The sequence below is a fragment of the Dreissena polymorpha genome, chromosome 1 (assembly GCF_020536995.1).
Source record: "Dreissena polymorpha isolate Duluth1 chromosome 1, UMN_Dpol_1.0, whole genome shotgun sequence".
Lineage (NCBI taxonomy): Eukaryota > Metazoa > Mollusca > Bivalvia > Myida > Dreissenidae > Dreissena > Dreissena polymorpha.
Window position 1 is genome coordinate 202,561,000 of NC_068355.1, and position 13,908 is coordinate 202,574,907.

Below are 13,908 nucleotides of genomic sequence, written 5' to 3' on the forward strand. Positions count from 1 at the left end.
TACACGTTTGCCTGAATTAACGATCCGAATATGACGAAATGTGCAAAAACATAACTAACAATTTGCTCAGTATTTATTTATTTGTTGTTGATGTTTTTTGTATACGAGCTGGAATTCAGTACACACTTACGTGGTTATAAATAGATCGCTTCGCGTTGCAACGCTTTATGATTCAACATTCACCTTGGCGAAGTAACCTTGTCCTTGTTAGGGCAACCAAACATGAATTGTCTTTAAATTGTCTACCAGTGCACATTAAGGTCTTATTGGCCATCGTGAATGTTAATGGGCTTATGGCAAGATGAAGGGAATCATAGCTTTAGTGTTCGTTTGTCTTCTTTCGGATTTAACAGGTACGATCACAAAGCTCTAAGAGTTTTAATATATTAATACATAATTTATTGTTTGATGACGCAGTGGTTAAATATTCAGCAAAGCAGGAAAAAACAACCTTCGAAGGCACGGTGAAGATAATACTACTATCATGTTTTATATTTAAAGCTACATATTAATTACTTGTCAAACGCTGTACGAATTAACGTCTTCAGATGGGAGAAAGAGAATTACATCAGCCAATACATATATTAAAACACATTTAAATTACTGGATTTACAATTTCTACCTAACATAATATTACTGTTCTTTGTATATATCACTTAAATTTGAAAAAAATATATTCACATTCTCAGGTTATTTCGTGGACACAGACCGGATTCACCGTCTGGAAACGGTACTGCATCAGTCAAGATGACATACGGTACTAAAGTAGTGGAGACAACTACAGCTGATGACGCTATTCTGACCGTGACAGCAATTCCCACCGGCACGTACACATACGCTTTAACAGTCACTGGGAACCCTGGTAGCGTGGGAAATATTGCGACGGCATCGGCTGCCTCTGAAGCGATTACACTTGCTTCAACAAAATCCATGGATTACGAAACAACGAAGTCCATTTTTTTCGTCGTTACCTAAGTCTTTCTGAAATAGATAATGTCCTTCTGAATATATTTTATATATTATTTACTGTTATTGAATTATTTTGTTAATTGTTGTACTGATATAGCATGTGAAGGATGCAAATTGTTGCCTGTTTGCTTTGAATACGATGTTTAATATAAATTTGCATCAATTTCATTTATCAGTATTAGTTAAACACTTATTGACTCGTATGCAAAAAAAGAAGTCCCGATCATGAGCACAATTCAAACAGTAAAGGTCAACATTTCATAGGCAAATGTCGATGAGTCAAAATTACTTAAGCAGTATCTCTGTTGATCGCGTTAAGTGAGTTTTCCGTCCAATAAACCTCTCTACGTCAAATTAATGTTATGATACAATTTTTGGAGGATAATCGCTTACAAGCAGCATCAAGGACATGTGTTTATGTCATTTCAATATTTAAATTCAAAACTTAATTGTGTTATACACTGTATGATAAGACATTCCTATGGCAAAAAACGTGTATTATTGACTGATAAACAACGTTTAGTTGACAATTACAATTTGCTTCAACTATAAATTGTTGGCATGCTGGTTTCGACATTTGATTTGCTATGTTATCATTAAATATCCTCAACAGAACATGAACAATTTCTCAAGCAAATGGCGGAACATTACCAAGTAATTGTTTGTATATTCTTAATAATATGTAACTAAAATGACAATTTGCACTGCCAACTCAATCTAAGCAACGTAACGCTACAGTACAGATATTTTAAGTTGGGATTAACAACCGTCTTTAAACGTAAAACTCATCTTTGTTGGTACAACAAAAGAGGCCAGCACGTGAAATTATGGTAATGTCACAGTGTTCAATAACACGGGTTTTCTAAACATTTGCAATACATTTCTTTTAAACACACTTGCAGTGCTACACCGGCATCTGGTACTGCCGGAACGGCAACTGTGACTGTAGAAATCAAGAACAAGCTCGAGTACAGTAATACTCACTATGTGGTGTGCGTCGCTGATGGAGCTACTGCCGGTATGCAAGCCACATTTGTTGTACAGTAACCGTTTCAGTATTCCTAAGCTAACTATTAATAGTTGTGGTTCATCAATATACTAAAATGACATAATGTAAAAAATACATTCAGATTTTCAATCTCTTTTAGTACGAATTAAGTTAACAGTCAATGTCTATTATACAATAAAATACATACATGTCACTCAGCATCTGTTTGTGGTGCGGTGAATGTTTCTGCACAAGTTCTTTTATTGCATGAACGACGGTTGGGACCTAAACTATCGCAGATAAGGCCATCGATGACACAATCGCCTATACAGAAGGTAAGTCATGGATGTATTGTTATGTTATTTTCGCATTAACAAACACCAAAAAACTATTACATGGACAGTAATGTTAATTCGAAAACCTAACTCGGCCGTTAAGTTAAAAGTTTTAAGGGAAACTCATGTTCCGTATTTGATAAAAAAAGATCAAATTAACTTGTTTTCAAAAATAAATAATTTATTAAATAATTATTGCATAGAGCCGGCGAATCCATGTTGATTGAATCAAACGACGTGGATCGTTTTTGACTACGGTGCAACGACTGGAGTCGTGACCGTCATGTCCACACTTGATATGAAAATACTCGGAGGTCAGGAGCTCACCCTGATAGCGACCCCTGCCGCCAGTAGCTCCTCTGACACCAGGGCGGCTACCGCAACGCTGTGGATTGCCATTTGAGCCTGTGGCAGCAGCGCCCTGCAGATCACCGTCATGATGGGAATCGTGATGATGTCGTTTGCGACTGAATTGTTCCTTTAAGTGTTCACTTTCTATGCACGAACATACTGCAGCCAACAAAAACATATTGTTTGTTTCTTTCAATCTGAATCCTCCAAACATTTGACATATCAAACTACACATACCAAACTAAAATTCTCAATTTGCATGGACCCATACTGTAAATGGAATTATGTTTTGTTAATCATCGTTGTTAATGACAAACGTTAATTGGATCATTTTATTTTGACAGTTGTGTTGTATATTTTGTCTATTTATTAACAAATAATAGTCCTGTAGGAGTAACCGTCAAGGTTTATGATATTATGGTTATTTTTTTCTCTTTTGATTTGTGTTGCTGTGATATTAACATATAAAATAAAATACAAAGTCTGTGTATGTTGTATTTAATTACAGTTTCAGATGTTTCCATTGTTTACACATGTAATACATTCAAAACTAGAAATGGCGTGGCAGAGGCCGACGCATATCCATACACCGCATAGATGTTATATTAAAAGGCAATTTTTGGTGGGCAAGGCCTATGTGGGTGGATCCCCGGGGTGGGTAATGTGGACTTGGATGGTCGAGATAGACCGTGTTGTCATAAGAGATGTTCAGTATTAATTTGAAGTAAATTGGTGAATAAATGAAGAAGTTATGTTAACACACAATGTTGAGCCCCACCTCAACCCCCATCGGCCACTATCTCCTCCTACACTATTAGCACTAGAACCTTGAAACTTATACACATGGTAGCTAAGAGCATATGTGCGACGGTGCACAAATTTGGAATTTTGATCTGAACTCTGGGTCAAAAGCCATTATCATGTGCGTCGCATGTTGTTAGTAAAATGAGGTTTTTTAAACCCATTTTACCCATTAATTTATCCATAACTTTCGACACAAGGGTCAGATCAAAATTCCAAATAGTGCACCGTCGCACATATGCTCATAGCTACCATGTGTATAAGTTTCAAGGTTGTAGTGCTAATAATGTAGGAGGAGATAGTGTCCATGACGGACGGACAGACGGCGGAGATAACCACAACATCGTAACGCTTTTAAAAGCGTGGGATAATAATATACTAATTAGATAATTTAAATCCAATAATATCATATTATTGAAAAATGTAAGATCCGAGTTTGCATAACTAACGACAATATTCTAGACAAAACGGAATGCACACATTAATTTTTTACATACACTGCGCTCGTTGATATACATACAAAAACACACATTATCGACCGCGGGACAAATTATGAATGTGAGGTGATTTTTAAGGCAAATATTATTCAAATTCAAAACAAGGGATCCTTGAACTGAGCAACTGCACCATGGTAGAAAAAATATTTGAGACTACTTTTGACGACACGACCACGATCTGAACATATCTTGCTATGTCCCCTTGGTAATTGTATATTAAACATTTCTCACCACACGGGTGTAGTCAATTTGTTATCCTTAATGCATAATTTGAACAAACTTAGTTGTGGACCTTTATCTGACGTAACAAACGAAATATTGAACCTATTGACCTTGCAATTTTTAAAGAAACCATTTTTGAATTGTGTTCATAAATTCTTTATAAAAACTGGTACATATGGGGCACGAAAAGTTTTGTACTCCAGTGACATAATTTGAACCGACTTTGTAGAGAAGACATACATTATATATTTGCGCTCAAATAATAGAAGAAGTCAGCATTGATGTTGTTCGTTATATAATAAGTGAAATTGCATTCAATGCATATCAAGGGATGCAACAATGAATTATTTTAATAATTAAATAAACATGATTATCTCCCTTTCATGCAAGTTATGCGACATACGAAAAGGTTTAACAATACGACATGCTAGTTAAACATAAATACTATATCAACACAAAAACAAACGGGTGATTAGATTTCGAACAGAAATTCATTGGCAACTATTAATGAGGTTCGATCAAAGGCGCAAAGTCGGATGTCGATACGTGTAAGAAACCAACAAAGTATGATTCTGTCTACGGACTTTGATACAGCTATAACATAGAGCAAACGTCGCTGTTGTATTGAAATGTGTCATTGTATTTTGTACTTTATAAGCACATAGAAAGCGCATTGAAATTATAATTAAAATTAGCGGCTTAATACTAAGAATGTATGCGCGATATAATGTCACCTGTAAATTTAAAGGACACTAAAGCAACTTCTAATTAATGAAAGTTAAATAAAAGTATATCAAATTACATTAAATATAATGAGCACATAAAGTCAAATATTACATGTGTCTATACAATAATGCCAATGCAGGCAGCTGTTATGAAACTCACAATTCTTGTTAGAGCTTTGCCAAAATCGACAAGTGTACTCGCATTTCATTGCAAACTCCGTGCCGCCATTTTATTGGATTCAGTCACAGGACCAACCCAATCAATGCGATCATTACAAACCACGTAATTGTGATGATCAATTCATATATTCGTTTTATTCGTGTTATTGTTCAATGTTAAAATTTGCAATTTTCAATTCTCATTTAAAACTTTTACACACACATTCAAATTATGAATTATGTGAATGAAGGACGATCCTTGTTTCATGGTATCCTTATTGCTTATTTTAGTCGTGTTCTGAGAAAACTTGGCATAATGCATGTGCGTTGAGTGTCGTCCCAGATTAGCCTATGCAGTCCAAACAGCAGGCTAATAAGGGACGACACTTTCCGCCTAAATTGGATTTTAGCTAAAAAGAGACTTCATTTAAACGAAACATATCATAAAAGTGAAAAGTGTCGTCCATGATTAGCCCGTTTGGACTGCACAGGCTAATCTGGGACGACACTTTACGCACATGCATTATGCCAAGTTTTCTCAGAACGCGACTCATTTGATCCAGCGCAGAGCGATTTGGAGCACACGAGTTCAATCGGGACAAACGATATCAATACAGAACGATTGAGAACGTATGCTACGTTTGTCACAGCTTATAGTTGTAGCGTCTTATTTACACGTAATGATGCTTAAATGGATTCACATTTGTCCTATCGTTTAACTTCGAAATAAAATTGTAATGTTTATTATCTCACGAATATGCGCGAATGTCCTCGACAAATCGATTGCTCGGTGGCGTATCCGCACCACTCATCTTAATAAACTTCACAATACTTTTTGAAAAGGCTTGAAAAACGGCCTGGTATTTGATGGGACTTGATAGTTTACTCCACGAGTCTTGATAATAATTGATATGTTTTCTATTAATTAGAATAAACGAAAAAAACGCGGCCTCTAAATGAGTAATTATAATATAATAAGGGTCAGTAATGTTACCCGTATTTTTAATGATTTTGACAAGCTTTCCAATTTAAAATCGGGTAAGCGAGCCGATTCATTTTCCTGGCGTGCCTTACCAGGATATGACACAAAACAAGCTAACACACATGGCAGTGAAATTAACAAGAATAAGTTTAGATAGGATTAAAATAAGGATTAATCTTGCTCAATAAAAACAGTTCAATACTTGGTTTAGTATAGCCTTTTCGAGTGTTATGAGATACAGCTTTATTACCCAAACGTTGTATATTGTGTCATCATTTTGAGAGAAAATATGCGTTTGTATCCGTTAGAGCTTTTTTGTCAAAATGTATGCAGTTAACAACGCCTATTATTGAATGACAAAGTCGGATCTCTAGACCCATACACACAAATAAAGCAAGCAGCTGTTATAATAATCGTAGACTTAATTGTATTGGTATCTATGTAGAACATTGCATATACAAATATATAAGCGTGTTTTGAGCTATAACATTTTCGAAGTGTTAAGTCCGACACGTGTGTATTCGAAACATCTGGGCTAACTATTGTCTTGAACGCAAATTTAAAACAAAATTGATTCACCAGAGATGATTCAATGCGTGTAATCCATACAAATAATTATAAGTTGAAACAATTAGCTATACATCACTTAAACTTCTCGTGTTTGAAATTGCCTTATCCAAACGACTAGGAAAACTGCATGATGGTTTACCATAAACGCTTGTTTAAACTGTTATATCCCGTTCGTAAAGTTGGTAGTGAAGATAATTATAGTTATGTGATGTGATTTTAAGTATTTAATTCATATACGCGAAATGCATTTACACTACTTACATCATGAACAACACTTTAATGTGGAAATCATATATTGCACAGAACACCTCAACAAGATTATTCTAGTAAAAGAGGTAGAATGTTATTTCGCCATGTATTCACAATGCTTTCAAAACACCTTGTACAAAACATGTTATGTATTGCAATACACAATTTGTTGATTGAACATTCGACCCTCTGTTGCATAAATTGATATATTAAATATTCTTAACACGTATTGCCATATCTGTTTACAACTAGCTCCGAACATGTATGCAGTATGTACCAGTTATATGTAGACTAAGTTAAAAAATTGAGCTTACTTATTTGGTCTTGTTTGTATAAACACAATTTCGATATACAAATTGTCAAATTGAAAAACCAAATAAACAACGTATAGCTCCTCATTTTGTTACACATTCTTTAAAACATTAAATCATATACATCAAGACCAATTTCAAAACTATTTTGTCTGGGTTATAAACGAGACCGTCAAAATAGTGAAAAGAATGTTTCCTTTCTAACCCGATTAGTCCGGACCTCGAACTCGTCAACTCTCATGGCGCGTTGACCCTAATGTGACCAATCACAAGCCGTGATACATTCTTGATTTTATTTTATAATCTATTTTACCTAAGTCAACAACTTTTAAATAGATACCCCAACTAGGTCAATAAATTGAAATGAGCAGAAATTTTGTTATAATAAGGTCTTATCAAGTACCATATCTTGATAAAAATTCATGAGAAATATCCATATAAAATCCAAGTTAAAAAACTGGTTTATGTGATCCGATACACACTGTGTAGATGTGTACAATTGAAAAATTGTGAACGAAAAAGAGGTCAGTTTTATTTGCCGATCTTCGTTTAATTTAAAACTGCCCTTATTAATTCTCAGACGAGGGCGACTTCTGAAGGAAAGGGTTATTAAATCAAATAAGGTCCCTTGGTAACAAAAAAATAATAATTTGATACTGGTCTGACATGTTGGCACGACTTATTTCCTTTACTATTTGTTTAATGTTACGAATCAATTTATGTCATAAAAGAGTAGTGACCATACATTGCAGCAAATAGCACCATAAATGCTGAAATATGCCAATTAGTTTATTATCAATATGAAAACAGTTGATGTTTTTATTGTTAAAATGTCTAACCTCTTTAGACGGTCCATGGTCTAAAAAGGTCGGATGGTACCAATTCGGCTATCCGAACATGCATCGAGGGCACCGGTAAAAATTCACCAGGCATTTGTGATTGTTATCTTGGTCATTTGTTTCCTTATCTGAGCGTGTACAAGTCCGTCATCGTACGTTGATAGGGCAGCTTTCCAGTGCAATGACGATAACAGGTACAGTTGAAAACAAATATATACCGTCTTTAATCCCGTTCAGATTATTCGTCTTCCATAGTTTGACTTTTAAAGTAGCACATTTCAATTTGTCCATCCTGCTAACGAAAAAATATCTCCGTTTTCAATGTATGGCCGTAACGTTTTTAGCTTGACTAAGCTTATACCGCAGTGATAAGGTCAACGAAGTCTTTGTTTTCGATTTGGTAACGACTGCTCAAATACATTACAAAATTATTCAAATGTAAGTGACAATGGTAACACCTGCACATCAGTTTGATATGCACCGAACATTGATTGTAATCAAACATGGCACTACAATTTTGATTTGTTGAAACAAAAACACTATACGCACTAATAAGAAATTAGTACGAGTACAACAGGTTTCATAAGTAAAGAATATAAAACACAGAATAATAAATCATACCACGAATATATTCGCAATAGCATGAACAAATTTACACATTGTCACTCGGTCAAGCGCACATGAAGATATAGATTTAATCAAATTTGCATTGAGTGTTGTTTTCTATGTATTGTCCGCGTAGCACGCTGGGTATGCGGACACTAAGATAACAGATGGCACTTCGATACCAGATAACAACAGAAACCACGCGCGAGAGGTAAGTTTATCAGTTTTTTTTAAAGTTATATCATAAAGATAAGTTTTTTAGACAAGGCGCATGGTCGAGTTTATAAATGGTGTATCCTTTTTCTATAGCAAAGAAAGACATCACGGAAGAATGGTAGATTTTTCCCAAAAAATAGAAAATTCGGTCGGAAAACAGCATAAACTGGATGAACAGTAAACATTTCAACACAATACAACTACTTAGAAATATTGCAAGAAAGTGTTTGATATTCCAGCATGTAGAGTAATCACTGTGCTTCAAATACTGAAATTTTGAGAGTATTCAATGAAATATAAATGAAGATAGAGCATGTTTTAATAGGTGGTATTCATGAAGTTGCGGATACTTTGATTCCCGATATAGGGCACTTCGGATAACAGAGACTTTCAACAAATTGGGCACTCTGATAACCGAGTTTTATCTTTTACCTGAAATGCATTTATGTATATTATGGCTATTCTTACCAAACATTTTGAAGTACGAATCAATTTGCATTGTCAAGCCCGACACATTGGGAATCTATGCATAACGTAATTACGTACATGTACATGAAAAATATAACCAATGGCGTTGCTCGTTTTCAAAAATCTTATTTATTTATATAATTAATATTATAAGTGCAAATTTTAAATAAGATTCAAATGCTTATTTCTGAAGCAATATATTTCAAGTGACGACCGAAAATAATTGTCTAAATCATAAATTTGTTTTTAAGTGGTAAATTGAGATTAAGAGAATTGAAAATACAACGGATCATGTGGATCAACACGACTGTGTTCAAATGAACATGTAGCAGGACACTAGATAAGGGGAGCAAGGGGTCTTAAAGCGACCAATGCACCTCATAAAATCCTTTGTCATTGGTGCTCATTAGAATCGCATCATGAAGACGATACTAATGCGTAGCCACACAATTTAAAAGAGATTTGAAAACTCACTTTATATTGAGCTTTACACTTCCTTTTCCCTTTTATTATCATATTTCAAAGGGATAAAAACATGTTTCGGTAATTCGTTTTTAATTTACGTCAGTACATACATTTTTATATATTGCCTGCTTATTATAGCAGTATTCCACAGCGAATTCTGCATTTCTGATTCACTAAATAGAGTGTGTTATATCTGGTAAAAAGTGTCGAGTTATCTGGAATCGAAGTGCCATTGTCTTTGAGATGATCGGTAAAAGAAGTGTTTATGAAAATTTTTCATCCGACACTTTAAACATTTTAATTTCCTCGAATACGCTTTTCAACTAAAATTTAAGAAGTTGTATCATTAATGGACATATTGATCTTTCATTTCAATTAGTTGGCACGTTCTTGATTTATCTCCAAGTATTTTTATTTTGTTGAAATACGTACTGATCATCGAATTCATGACGATTATCGATGAAATTTTATCTCTTTTTAAATCCACTGTTGTTTTTTTGCGATTTTCTTGCTCCGCAGTACGAAGTACTATACCATTAATCGACCAAACAATGTACCGTGTCTAAAAACCAAATGAACAGAACATAAATGCAAAAAAGCTGAAGAACTCAACTCTCGCGCGTGGCTTTTTTTGTTATCTGGTATCGAAGTGCCATCTGTTATCAAAGTATCCGCATACCCGGCGTGCCGCGTAGTAAACGCCTTAAAATATTAGCCGATGCGGAGGCGGGTATATGAATGTTTTCACTCATACTAGATTGTATAGCTGTCGACTTCTCTAAAGAGAAATTATTTGCTTCGATACGTTTTCGTACTGTCAACGGCTTTGTGAAGTTCTTTACTGGCTTTTCTGGCTGTTTTGTTGCTACATTTACCAGCATGTATCACAGATAATCTTAGTCTAAGAAAGTTGAACTAAATTCGCACTTTAAATACTCATGGTCGCTTAGTCTTTGCGGATTTCTATTGAAGCCAATTTCTTCAATTTCAGCTAAGAAGTTGATTAGAATATGTTCGGGCGTTTTGTTTCGTTTTCACGAGAAATAACTTTGTTTACATATGTAAGCGATAATTACTGAAATCAACTGGAGATTAATGATTCGTTCTTGCATTTTCTAATGAAGAATCTGACAAATATTGTCCTTTAGATTTAAGCAATCATGGTTAAGTAAGCTTGTGTGTTGTTATTGTTTACATGGCTATAGTATGTATATAAGCGATCGATAAATATGGCTTCATCATTATATATATATATATATATATATATATATATATATATATATATATATATATATATATATATATATATATATATATATATATATATATATATATATCATTCATTATATACATTAGACACCACGTTGGAGGACTCCTTTGTCATAAATATATGTTGTGACGATATTGTTTTCATTAATTGAATGTAACGTTCTGATGATGCTTTGAGAAGCCCAAATGATAAACTATTATAACATGGAAGTTTATTTCAATATATATTGGGACCTAAGAGTATTATCTCGTGCATATGGATGACATGATCGACGAGTTTTCTCACTTCTCCAAAATATATCCTGATATAATTTCTGGGTGTTCATCATTTGCTTTATTGAATGTCAAATCACAATTCCTGATAGACCATCGTTAATAAAAAAATCAATCCTGTGTGATTGTGACTCATCTTAAATCAAAAAGCTTTTTCCATTAGTATGTTAAAATGGGACTCTTAATGTTAAACATATTATGAAATATATGATCTTTTGATTAATTCATGTTTCATTCAAAGGTTTATTTCATGTTTACGAACGACATTATGAAACTTAAAACTTGAAACTTGCTAATTTAATAAAACGCATATTTATATAATTTTATTCAATGGCGTTGTACAAAACATATATATGTACATACAATTGAAAAAAGAGTGATTGATACTATAATGAATTATTAATTAAAGGATTAATAATCTAAAATTGTGTGGTATAAATACAAATGCTGTATGAAACTTAAAGTGGTATTATGGGCATCTTACAGTATATAGGTGTCTATCGCAACCGTGGTATATTGTTGGTGTTTTCACTTCATATACACTTATATTTGTTAATGCAGCATCACTATACTAAAACAATATCCCGGAAAGAAACAAATAACGCATTCGAATATCAACCGTACTTTCGTTTTGACAACTGACGACAAAAATGATTCGATTTACGACGTGAATCTAATTCAAGTTTTAGTGCAGATTCGTTCATACGACACACATACACTACTTTGATTTACAGATCATTTCGGCTTAGAGGACTGGGTGAGTCATGTAAAATATCGAATATAATATATTTTTTTATAAACAACGGGTAGCAAGATGAGTTGCAGATAATTGGTCAGTAACCACATTTGAACTAACTCTTTTGACCTGTTAATTCTTTTCAGCTAAATTCAACAGTGAAAAATGCCCATAACATCACTTTAAGCAATAAAACAAAGCCGGCTACAATATTAATTCACAGTAAAAGTAAAATATTATGTAATAAATTTATATATCTAGGGTTAAGACAATAATTTGCATGATATTATGAGCTAATTTTTGGGAACATAAAGACAATGATTTTCATTAATTGAAAGAATACGTGAAAGGATATTTCTGCACTCTTGCTGTCGGATTCCGCAGCTACCGGTAACCTGTCATCCTTACGGACACTTCTTTCGGGTTTTAACCTTATTTGAACTATTGTGATTTTTATAGTCCTAAAAAGACTGGCCAAGTGTGACAACAAGACACAACTTAAAGGTAAAAATTACGGTGGGGCTTTAAGACACAACTAAAGGGGCTTAGCGTGAATAAAAGACACTGGTTATACTACCACCATGTGAGTTGAAGACTGGAGAAATCAAACCCCGTCAAAACAACCGTCGCACTCGTAAATTATTATAAATTATAATAAATCTATAACGTTGAGTCTCGATTATTTTTAAAATCACAGCTATTTAAATCAACATAGGTTGTAAAAGTCTCTGAAGAGAAATGTTTTCAAATTCCTTTTTAAAATGTATATTGAGACAGAAGTCCGGATGCTTTATGGTAGGTTATTTCACAGTTTCGGACCAACAACTCCGAAACTCCTGTCCATGAAATTTGTTCTCTTTTGGCGTTTAAAATCATAACATCCGTCATATGAGACTGTAGATCTTAGGTTACGTGCTGGTACTTTGTTTCTGTTACAAGTTCTGTAAGGTATTTTGGCGCGTGACCAACAGAACAATTATACATGAAGGTCAGTAATTTGAATGTTATGTAGAGGAAAATAACCTGACATGATGTTTGTAGCAATACTCAGCAGTTTTCTAATATGTCCATGCATGGCATATTATTGAGGCTCATAACCCGTATCGACTGTTTAATGATTCATTCAGAGTGATCTCCCTGGTTCTCTGAGGGAAATACCGATCATTGACGATTTCATGTTTCATTCATTCGTTTTCCTTCGTGTCTACTCATGACAGTTTGTTGAGGAAATAACCGACATTGACTAATTCATGTAGTATGCTTAGTTTGCTCCCAGGTGCGCCAACGACAGTAGGGTGAGGGAAATAAACGACATTGACTATTTTATGTTCTAAAGCACAATTCTCCGAATGTTCATTTTCATCCAGGCAGCCATTCGATGTGCATCCTGTATTAATTTCTAATTTACCATTCAAATTCAAAAAGAGGCATGTATTAATCAGGTTTAATTTTTACAGTTGACTAAGACTGAATGTATTGATTTGAATTCTCATTATCCGATGCTTTTCAGCTGTGAGGCCAATATGATCATTTAGGCCATCCTGGATACGAATAAAGGCTCGCTCGTTACGCAAACTTTTTCAATGTATACTAAGGATATGTAATATCCGATAATGAATTGTTATTTATTTTTACCTGTGTTATCAAACACATTCTTTAAAAATTATTACTTCCCCTTTCATCGGACTAGTAAAGTGGAGAAAATATTGCTTTCGGTTGGATTATGTACAGATTTCCACCTAAAAATGAGTAAAAGTATTCAAGAAAGTTATAAAGTATTCTTAATAATATAATATTCTGTGTGTTGGTTTATAAACGCAGTGACAGAGCAGCTTAAAGAGTCATTTTAGCTTTTTTTTGTATTTTTTTTATAGAAA

The 13,908-nt window shown here is 34.0% G+C and overlaps 1 long non-coding RNA gene across 1 annotated transcript; it reads left to right on the forward strand.

Moving 5' to 3' along the window:
• Positions 1-203: 203 nt before the first annotated feature.
• LOC127864671 (uncharacterized) lies at positions 204-3,133 on the forward strand. Its single transcript, XR_008042200.1, has 3 exons — positions 204-353; positions 690-2,292; positions 2,496-3,133. It is a non-coding gene; the product is annotated as an uncharacterized LOC127864671 (long non-coding RNA).
• The last annotated feature ends 10,775 nt before the right edge of the window (positions 3,134-13,908 follow it).